Consider the following 18,381-nt stretch of genomic DNA (forward strand, 5'->3'; position numbering starts at 1 on the left):
ATTTTCTCCCCACTAGTTTGTAAGAAGATCTCTTTGAAAGTATGCAACAATCTCATCCTCCTCTGAATCATATGAATCATAGATCAAAGAATATTTTTCAATTTTAATATCATCTTTTTGAACTTGTTCTCCATTTGAAAGATGTGGATCATAAAATGGAGCCCCTTTATTAACCTCTTGGTGGGCCTCCTCTTTTTGTGTAGCTTCCCATGTCTGGGACTGTTGTATTCTTTCATTTCTCAACATCCCATCAGTCATATGAATCATAAGAAGGAGAATCATCAAATTCGGCAGAATAAGTTCTCTGAAGGTGTATTTGTAGCTTGATAATGTCTCCTTCTTCCCTTTCTTAATTGATGAGTGATGCTTCTTGACGCAAGTACATGTTTTCTTGGAGTTTAGCCCCACAAACATCTTCAGCAGGACCATTAACCTCTTAAATATTTTCAACATTAAAATGTGCACAACAATCTTCAAACAAAGGTTCCAATGGATATAATCTTTTGCAAACAAGATTAAATGCTATGTGAAATCTCTTTAAGGAAGATATGCTGCCATGAGGTATTTTTCTGTACCAAACTCTATCATCTTCATCTAAAGAATACATGAACAATTTCATATTCACATCTTAAAAACAATACCCTATTTCTCCATGCATTCATGAAAATCCTTGAGGTGCTGGTCCAACCTTCTATATGTGTTTCCATTGAATCTAGGAAAATAGGTATAACATTCATGAACTGAAGGGACATGATGGGGATAACCAACAACAAAAGAAAAATTTGGGGGGGGGATTTGTTGGCCAAGAATGGAGGAAGGGCCATTTTGATAACCTCTTTAGGCGAGTGATCTCAAGTTCAAATGCAGGGGAAGTTTTCTGTTGTTTACCATCAAAGCGAGTATGAGGCCTCTTGAAAGCCAAGATGACAAAATAAGGATATAGGCAATGGAGTCGTCAGATTGTTTACAATAAGATTCAAACAATGGAGTCGCCAAGGTGAGATATCTTCAACCCACACTTCCCTTGCTCAACCGAAAGAGGGAATGTAAAAATTGTCGTACCTAGGGAAAAGTATTCTGATTCGTTCCTCGACAATGACGCCAAAAATATGTTGTATCATTTTCTATCTCCTGCCACACAAGTGCTTCAGAAGATATAGAAACCTCCTAAAGACATCCTCTCGGTTTATAGGAGACCAGTGCCTAGGGCATCCGAGAGGAGTGCTTTTGAATATTATCTAAAGGCTTTCTACTGCACTCCATATGTCACGTAATTGGTTCAATAGCCCTTCTCCAAGATAAACTAAAGAAAACACATAGATCAAAATAAAAATAGGTAGATATGGCTAATCTCAAAGAGAAATGTGTTAGTTCTAGTGGCCAACACACAACAATACATATTTTAACATTGTTATTGTAGTATAGATGAACATGAGGAAGGAAATGAGGGAAATCAATGCAAATGGATGGACATAACACATAATCCTAAGCAACAATCTCCAACATAAATATGGAAGAGTGAGGAGGTGAAAATGCAGAAAAAGTGGAGCGCAAATTAAAGTCTCGAGCTCTATGCCTCATGAATACATTTGTCACCAATTAGCATAAGTAAATTTGTGCTTACATACAGTTACCATAGGCTATCAAATAACACAAGTAAATTCGTGATTACGCAAGTACTGCACGCTATCAAATAACACAAGTAAATCCGTGATTATACAGGTACTACAGACTATCAAATAACACAAGTAAATTTGTGTTTACCCAGGTACTTCTCACTACTTAGAAGCATACATACAACCATGAGAGAGTGAAACTGGAAGCTTCATAACAAAATTTCAGAAGAGGAAAGACATACATGAAATGATATACAAAGGGGAAAACATACTGTGCATTTCTCCGATTGGAATCAACCAATCTGCTTCATTAATATTTGAATATGGAGTCCAAAACACTAGTCAATTACATTTAAAAATTGTATATGCCCGAGCACCTTATGAACAATCAAATTGAACCAAAGTGGATCCACTCTCTCGGCAAACAGAGCTCAAAACTTGCAAAAGCAGAATTCGGGCCTCTAGAATGCATAAATTGGGAACCTATCTTAAGTGTTTTTTCCCTCTATTTATAAGGAGAGGGGGATCTTTGAAAAAAGTTACAAAATATCTTAGCTGAGATCTAGCTGTCTGACCTACTAGACATCTCGGTGTGTGAAGGTTTTGCTGACCAAAATGATTACAATCAGATTTGATTCCGTTCTTGAAAATGCAAAAATTACAGAATAATAGACATAAATAAAACTAAAGGATGGTTGAGGAAAATATATCCCTTCCATTCTTGTGATGGCCTCTAATCAGGCCACGTCTTTTCCATGATGTTCCTCTTTAGTTGATCGTCCAGTTCACCTGTCACTTTCGTCTTAACTGGTTGAATTCCCCACTCTCTGGAGTTGGGAGCAATCAACTGTCGGTTGCTTGTCACAATGCAGAAACGAAGATCGACCTGGTAGTGCTTCATTGTCTGACTGTGTGGAGATCCATGATGAGAAATTAATTCTCAGGGGACCTGCACACTCCTCCGAGAGTCCCATGCTTATTTATCGTTCCACATATCTTGACCGTCCATAAAGGTGCCCGATCTGTTCTTATTTACCATGACCATTCGTGCACGTGAAGCAGTCAAATTCATTTTTGCTACCAATTTTGTCCTTCGTTTCTTGTTATAGATTCTTCCACGGGATTAGCCCTTTTAAATTACCAACTCCTCTGTGCCTTTATTCAATATCGCCGCTGCTAGCTCATACATTATTTAAATCCCCGTACTTCCTTATTGGAGCGATTCCATATCACAATCCTCAGATTGGTGAAATATTCTAATATTCCGATTGTCGAACTCCGATATGACGAGCTCCTTCCTCTTAGCCCTTCCCACATTTATCTCCATAGGACTGAGGGCTGTGACTTGCCGCTTAGCCTTGAGGTGATAGAACGATTTTGATCCTGCAAAGGGCATTTTTTCCTTTGTTAAGTGCTTAACACCCTTAGTTCTTTGAGTCTTTGCAACCATGGTTCCAACCCAATATCAGAGTCCCCTTATCGGAAATGTTTTCAAGTATCAAGTGCTACAAAGTGCCGACATCCTCAACCTTCGATATGACGTCATTGCTCCACGTGGCACCTCATGCGTGGTGACACGTGTCACCCAGATTTGTCCCCTTAGGCCACACATCCTTTCGTACCACCACATCATGCTGACGTTAGATTCCATGGTAGCTTATCGGGACCTATCATATGCCACCATGTGTCTTGCTAGATGAGAGAGAAGAGGGCCCACCCAGCTTTGGTTTTGCGATGCAATCCTTTGTTAATCCTTTATCGACGTTCTCGGCAGTTTTTAACACTATCGATGCTTCACCCATATTGCAACTTTTTTTAAAATTTTCTCATGTTCACAAGCTCCGATTCTCCGATTGTCGATATCACTGATGCTCTGATGTTGCGATCATCGATATATCTGGACCTTCGATATGCGATCTTCGATATATTGGACCTTCGATATATTGGACCTCCAATATTCCTTCCTAAGGCTTCAATCCTTGAACTTCATTAGACCATATCCTTTGATCTAGGATTACATTATTGGACTTCCACATATTATTGGAAATATTGTTCAGAGAACTATCCAATGGAGAGGGTGTGATGTAGTCTTTGAGTTCTCTCGCAGCTTGGAAGATGACTGCAAGTTTCTTTGCCCATTTACACTTTGGACAACTGGAAACACATTTTGCAGTAAGTGACAACATTGAATCCAATTGGGGACAGTTCCTTGTTGGCATGGTGCTGAGAACCTGTAGGCTAGTAGCCTTCACCATTGGGCATGGAGTCAAAAATATGTGGAACCTATAAAACCAAAAAATCATGGAACTTTATTTGTTGGGAGTCCTTTTCTCATAAAACTGAAATGAAAAAATACAAACTCTAAAAACTGGAAATTAAACACTCACATAGTGATCTTATTTATATACAACTCCTGCTTATGCATACGACTAAATTCATCCAAGTGAGGTCAACCTTCCAATGATACCAGCCTAACATCTGAGTACTAGACCTCATGCCATTGTTCTCTTGAAAGTCAACAACTAAAACATGCATGCACCATTTTGAATCTTGAGGTAAGACATTTAATACATACTAAATAATTGAGATTTATTGCTGACCAAAAAAATATGCTATATAGTCATTTACTGGATCATAGAACTGATGAGAGAAGTTTATGGCCATCTCCTTCTCTTGAACAGTTTCCCCGTAGGAATCTTTCTGCAACAGGAAACCACTGACATTGCTTGGCTCTTCAACTATGGGCTCCTCTCAAAGGAGATGTTGTTGGTAATATTCTCCCCACTTGTTTGTAAGCATATCTCTTTGAAAGTATGCAACAATCTCATCCTCCTCTAAATCATTTGAATCATAGATCGGAGAATCTTTATCAATTTTAATATCAGCTTCTTGAACTTGTTCTCCATTTGAAGGATGTGGATCGTAAACTGGAGCCTCTTTATTAACCTCCTGGTGGGCCTCCTCTTTTTGTGCAACTTCCCATGACTGGGACTATTGTATTCTTGCATTTCTCAACATCCCATCAGAGTCATATGAATCATAAGAAGGAGAATCATCAAATTCGGTAGAATAAGATCTCTGAGGGTTTATTTGTAGCTTGATAATGTCTCCTTCTTCCCTTTCTTGATCACTGGGTGATGCTTCTTGATGCAAGTATATGTTTTCCTAGAGTTGAGCCCCACAAACATCTTCAACAAAATCATTAACCTCATAAATATTTTCAACATTAAAATGTGCACAATAATATTCAAACAGAGCACTCAGTGGATATAATATTTACAAAAAATATTAAATGCTATGTGAAAGCTCTTTAAAGAAGATATTCTTCCACGAGGTATTGTCCGTACCAAAATCTAGCATTTTCATCTAAAGAATACATGAACAATTTCATTTTCACATCTTTAAAAACAATACCCCATTGTTCCATGCATTCATGAAAATCCTTGAGGTGCTGGTCCAACCTTCTATTTGTGTTTCCACTCAATCTGGGAAAATATGTATACCATTTGTTGTCGTTCTATATTTTTGAGGTTGAGGGAGTAAACATATAGGACAACATCAAAACCACTTTAGAAGCTGGGATCTAGCCCTGCGAGCTTCAGAGAGGGATCTTTTTGTAAAATTTAGCTATGTTTGATGTAAATTTTAGGCTAGTTATGACTGTAATGACTGTTTTTGATTGGATTTCTTTGTTGATTAAATTTCTATAATTCCATTGGGCTATGGAGTCTAAAGATTAACTGGATCTACATCAAATTTTGAAGGAGTTTCACAGGGAAACCTAGGTTGCACTAGTTGGATCTTTTAGAATTTCAAATGGATTATGAAACATAAGAAATGTAAGGTTCAATAGAAACTAAGGAGTAATGAAGGATTCCTTAATTTTACTTCAACAGAAAACATATAAAAACATATCCTATTCATCATAGTTTCTGTTATGTAATTAAGCTTTTCAGAAATGATAGAGAAAGGAGACAATGATTAAACACATAAAATAAAGAAGAACATCACCATTTCGTACACCGCATGAATCCTGTGAAAATTTCCTTGTCTTATTGATGCTTCCAACAATTTTGAAAAATTACAATTCGTAGAGGAAATTATATTCAACAATCAACCTCTCTTACTTGAAATGATGAAGTATTTATAAAATTCTAAACTAAAATGTCTTGAAAAAATATCAAGATTTGTTACAAATATCTCAAACTGTCTTACACAAGTAGAAATAAAATATAGGACATTCAAAACTAATGAATCTACTTGGCACTATCTTTGTGGATTACTGGTGACAAAGAAGAGAAATTCAAATTTGATTGCAACTTTTCTTTGATGAGGTGCCATCCTAGTCACTAACTATCTTTGAGCTTTTTCCTCCCGAAATTCTAAAAAATAGGGTCCTGTAATACTTATGTATATTCCAAACCATAATAGGTGTTAGAAAACAGAGAATTTTTTGTAAATGATGATGTTTGAAACAAAAACCTCTTTCAGTTTTTGAAACTTGATACATTTTTTTGGGGAATGTGAAAGGTTTGTCCCTAGTATGGTTGCCACTATGTGGTCATTCGATATTTTTAAGATTGAGGGAGTAAACACATAGGACAACATCAAAACCACTTTGGAAGATGGGATCTAGCCCTGCCAACTTCAGAGAGGGATCTCTTTGTAAAATTTAGCTATGTTTGATGTAAATTTTAGGCTAGTTATGACTGTACTAATTATTTTTGATTGGATTTCTTGATTGATTAAGTTGCTATAATTCCATTGGGATATGGGGTCTAAATATTAACTGGATCTGCATCAAATTTTTAAGGAGTTTCATAGGGCAAGCTAGGTTGCACTAGTTGGATCTTTCAGAATTTTAAATGGATTATGAAACAGAAGAAATGTAAGGTTCAGTAGAAACTAAGGAGCAATGAAGGATTCCTTAATTTGACTTTAGCAGAAAACATATAAATTACTAATAGCCAGAATAGAGTGTTCTGTATAACATATCCTATTCATCACAATTTCTGTTATGTAATTAAGATTTTCATAAATGACATAGAAAGGAGACAATCATTAAACACATAAACTGAAGAAGAACATCACCATTTCGTACACCACATGAATCTTGTGAAAATGTCCCTGTCTTATTGATGCTTCCAGAAACTTTGAAAAATTACAATTCGTAGGGGAAATTATATTCAACAATCAACCTCTCTTACTTCAAATGATGAAGTATTTATAAAATTCCAAACTAAAATATCTTGAAAAAATATCAAGATTTATTAGAAATATCTCAAACTGTCTTACACAAATAGAACTAAGATATAGGACATTAAAAACTAATGAATCTAATTGGCACTATCTTTGTAGATTGCTGGTGAAAAATAAGAGCAATTCAAATTTGATTGCAACTCCTTTGATGAGGTGGCATTCCAGTCACTAACTGTCTTTGAGGATTTTCCTCCGAAATTCTGAAAAATATGGTCCTCTAATACCTTTGTATATCCCAAACCATAACAGATTTATAAAACTGAGAGAGCGTTTTGTAATTGATGATGTTGGAAACAAAAAACTCTTTCAATTTTTGAAAATTCACTTCCACCTGCTCGGAAACTGCATTTGAAAACATTGATTGAAAACAGGGAAATTCGGGAAAATATACCTACAAAGATTCATTCAAATATCGCAAAACATAAAAGCTGTTAAAAACTGAGAGAGGTTTTTGTTGATGAGGATGTTAGAAACAAAAAAAATATTTTTTATTTTGAAAATTCATTCTTAGTTGTTTGTAAACCATGTTTGAAATTACTGTGTTGTATAGGGAAAAAAACATAATTTAACTGACCATGAAACTGACATATGACGTTGAGGCGGGAGGTTACATGGAGGTGGGGGATAATGTGGAGGCACTTGGTTGGAGGAAATATAATTAGGTGGAAAAATAGGAGTGGAATATGAGGAGGGACATGGCGGGTGGATGTTGGTGCAAGAGTAATAGGCGGAGGATACGTGGCGGTAGTAAAGTCTCGGTTGAGTGGAAGTGGGGGGTGACGTAACCGGGAAGGCGGTTTGCGGCAAGGAGTGGATACTGCTTTCGGAGAGGGTCATAGGCGGATTCGTGTATTAGTGAAAGGGGGTCGGAATACTCTGTGGGAGACATGTAGTAGTGGGGCCCAGGGGTAAAACCACTACTTTCGAAGGGGGCAAGTGGAAAATTGTGGTATTAGTGAAGGGGGGTTCGAAATACTCTGCAGGAGACACGTGGCAATGGGGCCTGGTGGTAAAACCACTACTTTCAGACCTCCCTTGATAAAGGGAGATAAGGCGAGGGGGTCCAAATTAGATCGGGTGCTGTCAGATCGGATGTGCGCTAAAGATCAGACGTAGAAGATGTGCGCAGTTTAACCATATACGAAAAATCTCCTTATCTCCTTATCAATTTTACAATAAAATCAAAGCTATAGTACTAAGGCTTTATTACAATTTATTTAATCACATTTAAATGATGTGATTAATTTAATCTAAACACACTAAATTATTCTCTAATGTTGCATTTCAATTTGCAAGCATATTTTTTGATTTTCTCAAGGTTTTGACCTTTTTTGAAAATAAATTACAACATGGAATCATATTTACAACATCCGAAATATAATAATCATAAGCTATAATCAAGCAATCCTATAAAAATTATAGGACCCTAACACCATTCATGAACTAAAGGGACATGATGGGGATAACCAACAATAAAAGAAAAATCTAGGGGGGGCAAATTTGTTGGCCAAGAATGGAGGAAGGGCCATTTTGAAAACCCATTTAGGTGAGTGATCTCAAGTTCAAATGTAGGGTAACTTTTCTATTATTTAGCATCAGAGCAAGTATGAGGCCTCTTGAAAGCCAGGATGGCCAAATAATGGTAGACAGTGGAGTCACCAGGGTGTTTACAATAATATTCAAATAGTGGAGTCGCCAAGGTGAGAGATCTTCAACCCACACTTCCCTTACTCACCCGACAGAGGGAATGTAAAAATTGTCGTACCCAGGGAAAAGTAATCTGATTCGTTCCCTGAAAACGATGCCAAAAAGATGTTGTAGCATTTTCTATCTCCTACCACACAAGTGCTTCAGAAGATATAGAAGCCTCATAGAGACATCCTCTCGGTTGATAGGAGACCAATGCCTAGGGTATCCGAAAGGAGTGTTTTTGAAGATTATCTAAAGACTTTCTACTGCACTCCATATGTCACGTAATTGGTTAAATAACCCTTCACCAAGATAAACTCAAGAAAACAAATATATCGAAATAAAAAATGGTAGATATGGCTAATTTCAAAGAGAAATGTGTTGGTTTTGGTGGCCGACACACAACAATACATAGTTTAACATTGTTATTGTTGTATAGATGAGGAGGAAAGAAATGAGGGAAAGCGATGAAAATGGCTGGACATAACACATAATCCTAAGCAACAATCTCCAACATAAATATGGAAGAGTGAGGAGGTGAAAATGCAGAAAAACTGGAGTGCGGATTAAGGTCTCAAGCTCTATGCCTCATGAATACATTTGTCACCAATTAGAATAACTAAATATGTGCTTACATACAGTTACTGTAGGCTATCAAATAACACAAGTAAATCCACGATTACGCAGGTACTATAGGATACCAAATAACACAAGTAAAATTGTGTTTACATAGGTACTTCTCACTACTTAACAACATACATACAACCATGAGAGAGTGAAACTGGTAGCTTCATAACACAATTTTAGAAGAGGAAAGATATACATGAAATGATATACAAAGGGGAAAACATACTATCCAATGCTATGTGGGTACTATGTGGCAAGTCGTATTTGATGTGGAAATGGTTAAGGGGCCCGTATTTCAAATGGACATAACTTTTGATCCAAGGGTCAGGTTGGGATAAAACTTATATTGCCAAAATATGTTGGCAAGATGGATGCGATGGTGTCATTCAAAGTTGATTCCACCAACTTGGGAAGGAAGAAAATTTTGTAACCCCATTCTTGTGATGAAACTATGGAGGTTAGATTAATTAAAGGTAACACCTCTCACTAGGCTTGGAAAGTACAAGGGGGTGGGAAGAAGTGCTACACTACTTTAATTAATGAAATGTGTTAAGTATTTGTATGATTTGTTAACTATTGTGGATAATCCATGGGATAGTTTGTCATAACATATTTGAGAAAGTATACTTAAAAATCTAAATCTACACTATGAGGGTTTTTTTATTTTTGTATTTTTATATTTGTAAATTATTGTTTATTGTGTATGTATGCAAATTATAATTATGCAAAAAATAGAGAATAATCATTTATTGTCTGACTGTGTGGAGCTCCACGATGAGAAATTATTTCTCAAGTGACCTGCACACTCCTCCGAGAGTCCCATGCTTATTTATCGTTCCACAGATCTTGACCGTCCACAAAGGTGCGCAATCTATTCTTATTTACCACGACCATTCATGGAGGCAAAGCTGTCGAATTCATTTCTATTGCCAAAGTTGTCCTTGGTTTCTTGTTACAAAGTCTTCCATGGGATTAACACTTTTCAATTACCAACTCCTCTGCGCCTTTATTCAATATCGCCGCTGCCAGCCCATACATTATTTAAAGCCCTGTACTTCCTTATTTGAGCGATTTCGTATTGCAATCTTCACAGTGGTGTAGTATTCTAATCTTCTGATTGCCAAATTCTGATATGACGAGCTCCTTCTGCTTAGCCCTTCCCACATTTCTCTCCATAGGACTGAGGGTCATGACCTGTTGCTTAGCCTTGAGGTGCTAAAGCGTTTTTTATCCTGCCAGGGGTTATTTTTCCTTTGTTAAGTGCTTGACGCGAGTCTTTGCGACCGTGGTGCTAGCCTAATATCGAAGCCCCCTTATCGGAAAATTTTCAAGTATAAAGTGTTATAAATTGCCAACATCGTCAACCTTCGATACACCGACCTTCGATATGATGTCATCGCTCCATGTCACACCTCATGAGTGGTGACAAGTCACCCAGATTTGTCCCCTTAGGCGCCCCTCAAAATTCCAAAACTACCTGGCATGTGTCCTTCCGTACCACCACGTCATGCTGACATCAGATGCCACTGTAGCTTATTGGGATCAATCATATGCCACCACGTGTCTTTTTAGAGGAAAGAGAAAAGGGTCTGCCCACCTTTGGTTTTGTGATGAAATTCTTTGTTAATATTTTATCGGCGTTCTCAGCGGTTTTTAACACATCGACGCTTCACCCATATCGCAACTTTTTTTAAGAGGTTCTCATGTTCACAAGTTTTGATTCTCCATTCACCGATATGCCTGACACTCTGATGTTACGATTGCTGATATGGTTGATGCTATGATGTTGTGATCATCGATATCTTTGGAACTTCGATATTTGATCTCCGATATATTGGACCTGCAATATTCCTTCCTAAGGCTTCAATCCTTGAACTTCAGTAGACCATATCTTTTGATCCAGGAGTCCATTGTTGGACTTCCACATATCGTTGGAAAGCTTGTCTAGAGCACTATCGAATGGAGAGGGTTCAATGTAGGCTTTGAGTCCTCCTGCAACTTGGAAGATGACTGCAAGATTTTTTGCTAATTTACACTTTGGACAACTGGAAACACATTTTGCAGTAAGTGACAACACACTGTTTGATGCCTCAAAATGCCCATAGAAGGTTTTAGACCCCAATTGGCCAAACTAGTTCTTGTTGGTAAAAATGACCATATGAGCTAATTTCTCTACTTTTTCCACTCTATAAACATTGAGATGGATGAAAAACAATATAATGATCCAATATAGATCACACCTCCCCATTTCAGGATAATTTTGATCGTCACAAGCTTACATTGAATGAGGTGAGGAATTTTTTACTCCACATTGTCTTGGCCGTACCATTTAGTTTTGGTTGGAAGTTGTCCTTTCAACCCAATTTTCTAAAGGTAATGTTGTGTGTGTCTTGCAGTTTTGGACCTCTTTTGAAAAAATATATGCTCTATCAACTCTGCCTGAACATTTGGTGCCAAATAATCTATATAAAGTAGGAGGGTATATGCATGAAGATGGTTTACACTTTTGGGTGAAATGTGGCGATGAAATTTTAAAATTTTACTTTTTTAATTGAATTTAAACCTTAAAAATTCATATAAGCGTTGTAAATTTTTATTTAAAGTAAAAATACAATTTGTGCACAATTATGTTGTTGTTCTAATGATATTTTTTTGCAAAAAAATAGTATCATATAATCTGTCAATTTTCCATTAAATGAAATGTTTGTCCTTGCAAATTTTTGCACATCTTAACAGGTATGCATGTGTTCACGTGTAATAAGTTAGTCTAATATATAAGCATGATCTATAGAGAGAAGTTATGCATATTATTATTATTATTTTTAATGTAATTTTTATTTTTATTTTTTTATTTTTCTAAGTTGACGAATTAATATTTGAATTTCTTTTTTTAGACACATGCGTTCATGTACAATTTTTTTTACTATTAAAATAAATTTAAAAACCAAGAGTACCCTTTTGAAGAGGAATCGTAAATGAAGATGGTGATATTTTTTGATTTTTTTTGTCTGTTTTGTATCTTTTATGTTATCGATTTTTCATTTAACACCTTTGAAATTGTAAAAAAAATTTCAAGCATAACATTTAAAAGGAAATTAGATGAAAAATATCATATGGATTCAAAAATGTCAAACTCATATGCCATTAGATAGAGGATTCGTTCACGAATCCAACATGATCAACTTTGCCATCTAAGGAAAAATACTAGCTTAATTCCACCAAGCTGCAAAATGGTGTTGTAGATAAATCTGTAGAAGGGGACCTAAAACTCTGTGTTTTAGGCCCTCAATTGTTTGATCGAGCACTTAAAAAGCTTGAATTAGCACTTAAAAAGCTCGTTCGAGCAATTAAGGTAAAATTTGAAATAACTTGATCGAGGGTTTAATAAACCCTTGATCAAGCTCTTGACATTGTTAAACAAAGATGCTCGATCGAGCCCTTCCAACCATAATTCCCCAGCAACCGAACAACAAACTATATTACTGGAATTGATTAGGAGTCTATGGACCTAGGAGCTTGATCGAGTTATTTTTCGATCGAACCCATGCTGCCACCAAAATGAAAATAAAACAAAACACAACTGAATGTTCATTCATGGAAAAATAACATAGCATGGAAATTACACAAAAATTGACGACAAACGTGGGAAATTGGAGAATTCAATCTCAAAAAAGAGAGCAAGTGCCAAGCATAGAGGAAGTGTGAGAAAAAGTTAGAGAAAGGATGAGGAACATACGACAAAGGTTGAGAGAACAAGAATATTATCCAATTTAACAAATTCATGCAAATACAAGTAATTCTTTGTCTCACTTCTTATATTACTTGCTCCATATTGTATGCATTAATAAATATGATTCAAGACAAGAAAAAATGGAGAATGAAACAATAGAACTAAGATAAAATACGTAGTGAAAGTAATACCATGTAGTTAAAAATTGAGATGCAACAACAACTAAAGAAAAATCACTTGGTGTGATTAATGGTTCATTGCAAATTGAAAACCACTTGAATTCATGCAAATTGTGAACCACCTTCGAATTTTAATGGTTGAGGGTAACCCACAAAAAATAAGGATGTGATTTAACCAAATAAAACCATTACATTTCGATATATTATTTACATGAATTACAATTCATGGCAATATTTACAAGAGGAATTTGCAAAAAGGGTTGTCACATAGGTGCTCCGAAACCTATAAACATTAGTTTGATTGAAGATCAATATCTTTGTAGGAGTTTAAATAGAGAAATGTGTCGAGATCTAGGGGCAAGAGTATTCTTCCTTCCAATGTGCATGTTGAGAATACATTCTTTGTTAAACATATAACAACATTAAATATTTGTGACATTCATCATCATAACATAATGGTTCCTTGAATCCTAAATGATGATCCCTACCTTTGAAAGATTCACAAGTTTTTTCTTGAAATCCTCATGAAAGTTATGAAAAATTGTTCAATTGTGTTCAAAGACATACAAAGTGTAGTGTAGATTTGTGTTTGCACAAAAAATGTCCATTATTGCATATCACTACAATGCTCTATGAAATACTCTTGATTAATAAATATTAAATTCATATATTATAAATGCAAAAGAAACAAATTAGCATGCACGTATTGATGATATGCTAAATGTTTACAATGTTAATCTTCTTAGATTGTGGCAATCTAATGTTGATTTTCATCTAGTTGTTTCTCAACATGTAATCATGAAATATATTGCAAAATATGCTTCAAAAGTAGAAAATATGTTATAAAGTTGTCAAGATTTGATTAAAAGAATAAAAAACATAAAAGACATTGGATATCCTTCTTTGCATGCATAAGAAAGGTTCTTTGTAGAAACACATAATTTTTTTAATCCTTGTACCATCCTTGTGCCCTACTTGATTGTTGTGCTAAAATTTCCATGTACATTCTCCCAAAAAAACACTCAAATCACTTATGCCCCTCTTCACCATAAATGCTAACAATGTACATCCATTGTTGATAAGACTTTGAAGCATCTTCATTATTCTCTAAATCCATTAAAACTTCTATCTCAATTTCTTTTTGTTTCCTTATTTATAATTTCATTGGTATTCTCATATTTCTCATCCCACACTTCTTCCATTTTTGTTTGGAATTGGGAAATTCTTTGTTGTTATGATAAGTTCTTCCTTTAAGAAAGTTCTTCTTACTATTGTTTTATGGTAATTTAGTTACACGTTTTAAAACATTAAATGATATGGCGCTTCTAATGAAGAAAAGTTTTCCCAACTAATTTGATCTTGAATAGTGATTTTCAAATATTAACACACTTAAAAACTAGTTGAATAGGTTCCTTCTTGTATGGAGTGTGTATTTGTGTATTGTATGTTTTTTAAGTCACAAATAATCTTATAATTAAATTTGTACAAGTATAGATACAATTTTTTTCTCTCTCATGAAATCAACTTGGCCCTTCAATTTGGTAATCACTAGCTTGATTTTTAAAAAATCTTTCATTCTCTCAAATTCAAAATATTCTCCATATCATTAAGTTAGTAATAATTCCCTCAATATGTATTTATACTTCCTATATAAGAATAAACTTTAATTTCTATTAGTCTTTAGTTCAACAACCTTGCAAATTATTATACAATATCTTCTTCATCAACTTTTCTATCTTCATCCTCTTCTCATTTTTTAGCCACTCTCTTTGGCTTCTTTAGGTTTTTATTTACTCTCCAATTCTTCTAATTTTATTCCTAACACCTATTATTTTTTAATCATTTTTCTATTTCCTTCTCTTCTCACAATCCCTTTTACTTGGATTTTAATTGAAATGTTTGGTGAATGAGATATATGAACAAAAATATAATACCATCCTTGTTGTAGGGATCACTTTTAGTTTGGGATTTATATAGTCTTTTGAAGAAATGAAAAATTGTTGCTAAGAAGAATTAATTTTGAAAAAGGTCAAATGTTTCACTTGGTAGATGTGACTTCTTGTGAAACTAGACAAAGCTTTAAATCTATTCACTAGTAAAATTTTTGGGTTATAGAATAACATATCACCTTTATCATACACCCTTCAATCCTATACCCAAATGGTTAACTTTTTTCATTTCTTAAACATGTGTTGGGGGAAGAGTGAAGAGAGATTATTGCTTATGGGACTGTATTTCTTTGGAAATAGGTATATTGAGTTTGCAACTATTTTACAAATTGCATATCTTTAACTAGTTTTCAAATTTCTTATCCTTTACATAAAGTTGGATTACAAAAAAATACTCAGTAAACCTTTTATAACTTTCAAATGAACTTTATAACCTAAATAAAATTATTATACACTTCATGACGATAACTCAAATGACATACAACAAAAACAAAAACACTATTGAACAATGTTTTCAACGTTATAGAAACATTTCAAATTTTGAGAAAAATTATGTGTACAAATTATAAGACACTAATCCTTTTAATATACTTTTTCTATAACAACCTTTTATAAAATATTTTTTAGCTTTTCATAAAAATATTTGACAACTTTGGACATAGTTTTTTATCTAAGATATTTTATTACCATTCCTGAAATATTATAATTTTGCGCTCGTCAAGCACGTCAATCCATAGTAGCCAATTCATTTTTAAAAATATTTGGATGGTAGTTATAAAGAAAGGCATCAAACCATATTTTGGATGTTATCTATAAGGAAAGGCATTGAGCCCATATCTTGAATGATACAACACTCATTCTATCCATGTGTGTGCTCTTCTATTGGGTGTTCTCAATTGTGACATCCCTTGAAGTTAAATCATGATTTATGCATAAGCAACAAATTTGAGCTATTTCAATGGCTTGGTTTGATGAAATTTATTTATTCATATGCTTAATATGTAATGGTTTCATGTGACTCCAATTTGTTCTAGGCATCTGTTGGAAATAATACTGAGAGGGGGGTGAATCAGTATTATCAGGTCAATTATTTTTCATTTCACAATCAGATTTGTATACGCTACTTCAGTTAGTAAATACCGCGTATGTATGCAACTTCAGTTAAGGAAACAAGCATATATAAGCAGACTTGTAATTTAAATTATTCTTCAGATGTTGATCATTAATCTGTGCATCAAACCATATGAACAATAACCAGGAATAGTAAAACAGAACAGGAAATCACACATAAGAACACAAGATATAAGGTGGAAACCCAATGTGGGTGAAAACCACCTGCTGCAATTTGTCTCTATCTTCTTTCAATTAGAAACTTCTTTTTACAATGTTTCTGTACTGGTGTAGTCTTATACCAGTACGCAGGCTGCTACCTGCAGAAGGCTACAACCTTCTCTCATTCTCCAGCTTCTCCTGGAAGGGAGCTACAACCCCCTTAGCTCTTGTACTAGCTGAGGTACTAGTACGTAGGTGCTGACCTATAGAAGGCTACAACCTTCTCTTTTCTTCCAGGGACCACGTTTCATAAATTTTCAGATTGGATCCATGAATATCAATCAAACATCAAGTATATATGCATTAACCAAACTCCTTTGTACAAACAAATACTGAATCAACCAATAACTTCTCAGAATGTTGTAACCAGAAAACAGTACCAGTAACCAAACACCAATTCTGAACCCAGAACACTGCAGCAATAAACAGAAGCAACTAAAACATATTTCATGAGATATACGCTACTTCAATATGTGGAACCTGCGTGCATACACTTCTGTATCAAGGCCATCCTACGTATACGCTGTTTTAAGTTAGTGAACCAGCGTGTATATGCGCCTCTGTTGCGTTGAACCTGCGTACAGATCTATAAAAGATAATTTATCCTTTTTACTTATTCAGACATTAGTTATACCCAGATTATCATATTTATAGATCACATCATGCGCCAAATATAACAGATCAAAAATTACACAAAGATACTTCTCTTCAAACCGCCTTAAGATCTTGACCCATCAATAGAACTTATCCTTCTCCTTGCGCTCAGGTTCCTCCTTGATTCAGATCTAGTTATGCACCATAACCCAATGACAATATTCTAGATCTTGCTCTTCATCAGATATTCAATGCTTCAGTTGATCACTTGCCAAATGATCTCCTTCCCTTTTTATAGACTTAGGCCTTACTCAAACCATGGTCCAAAACCATAGAGATCCAATACTAGGGACTCAATACCTGGGTTCAACACTTTGGATGCAATACCAAGGACCAAAACCATAGGTTCAAATATGTCGGACTAAATACCATGGACCAACCATAAGTTTTCCCACATGTACGCGATTTTCTTTGCATGAAAGTGCGTGCATACGTATATGCGCCTTTTGATCGGTACACCCGTGTGTATACGCGATTTTGTTAAGAGGAACTTGTGTATACCTCATTTTCTTTCATTCTGAGAGCTTGAACTGTGATCTGCCCTTTGAGTGAGTTGCCATCAAGGACAACACCTGTGCCATAGTGCCAAACCTGTGTCATAATGCCAACAATCTCCCCCTTTGGACTTGATGGCAACCCCAAGTCACTCAAAATCATTCTCCCCCTTTGACATCAAGGGCAAAGGGTTATGCTCCCCCTGAATACATGCTGAAATCTCTGCTCTGCTGTGCTGTCCAAGCTCCCCCTGACTGTAGGCAAGGTCTGCAAGAAGATGTTCTACAAAAGAAACATGACTTTATACATTATAAATGACCTTCCTATCACCAAAGACTCATACATACATCCATCTCCCAACCAAGTGGGGATACACCAAGAATTTACACATGATAACAACAAGAACATTACTTCATCCATCCCAGGCATAGTGGGGAAACCAAGATAGGCCGTTACATGGCCTTGATAAGAAAAGAAATAAATGACATAGAGACAAAATATCTACAGCAAAACTAGCATCTTTCAATCATCAATCATCATAACCCTTAATCATCATTCAAACTAGCAACCATGCTCTTTCGCCTGCACCTGTTCCACCTGAAATTAAAATAACTGTGAATGTAAACCAAGATCTTCTAAGATAATTCCAACAATGCATTATTATAAGAGTATATGCTCCCCCTGAACCTGTGCCAGATGGTCTCTGCCAGACCTATATCAGACTCTTGTCATCCTGAAGCTGGCCCACTGTTTTTCTTTAAACTAACATATACACGACTGTGTCTTCATAAACCGGCGTATATATGCGGATCCTCCTCATGAAACTCACGTACAACAACTTTTCTTTGAAA

The sequence above is a fragment of the Pinus tabuliformis genome, chromosome 1_2 (assembly GCF_031772625.1).
Source record: "Pinus tabuliformis cultivar Carrire ecotype Pingquan chromosome 1_2, CPIR1, whole genome shotgun sequence".
NCBI classification, from domain to species: Eukaryota; Viridiplantae; Streptophyta; class Pinopsida; order Pinales; family Pinaceae; genus Pinus; species Pinus tabuliformis.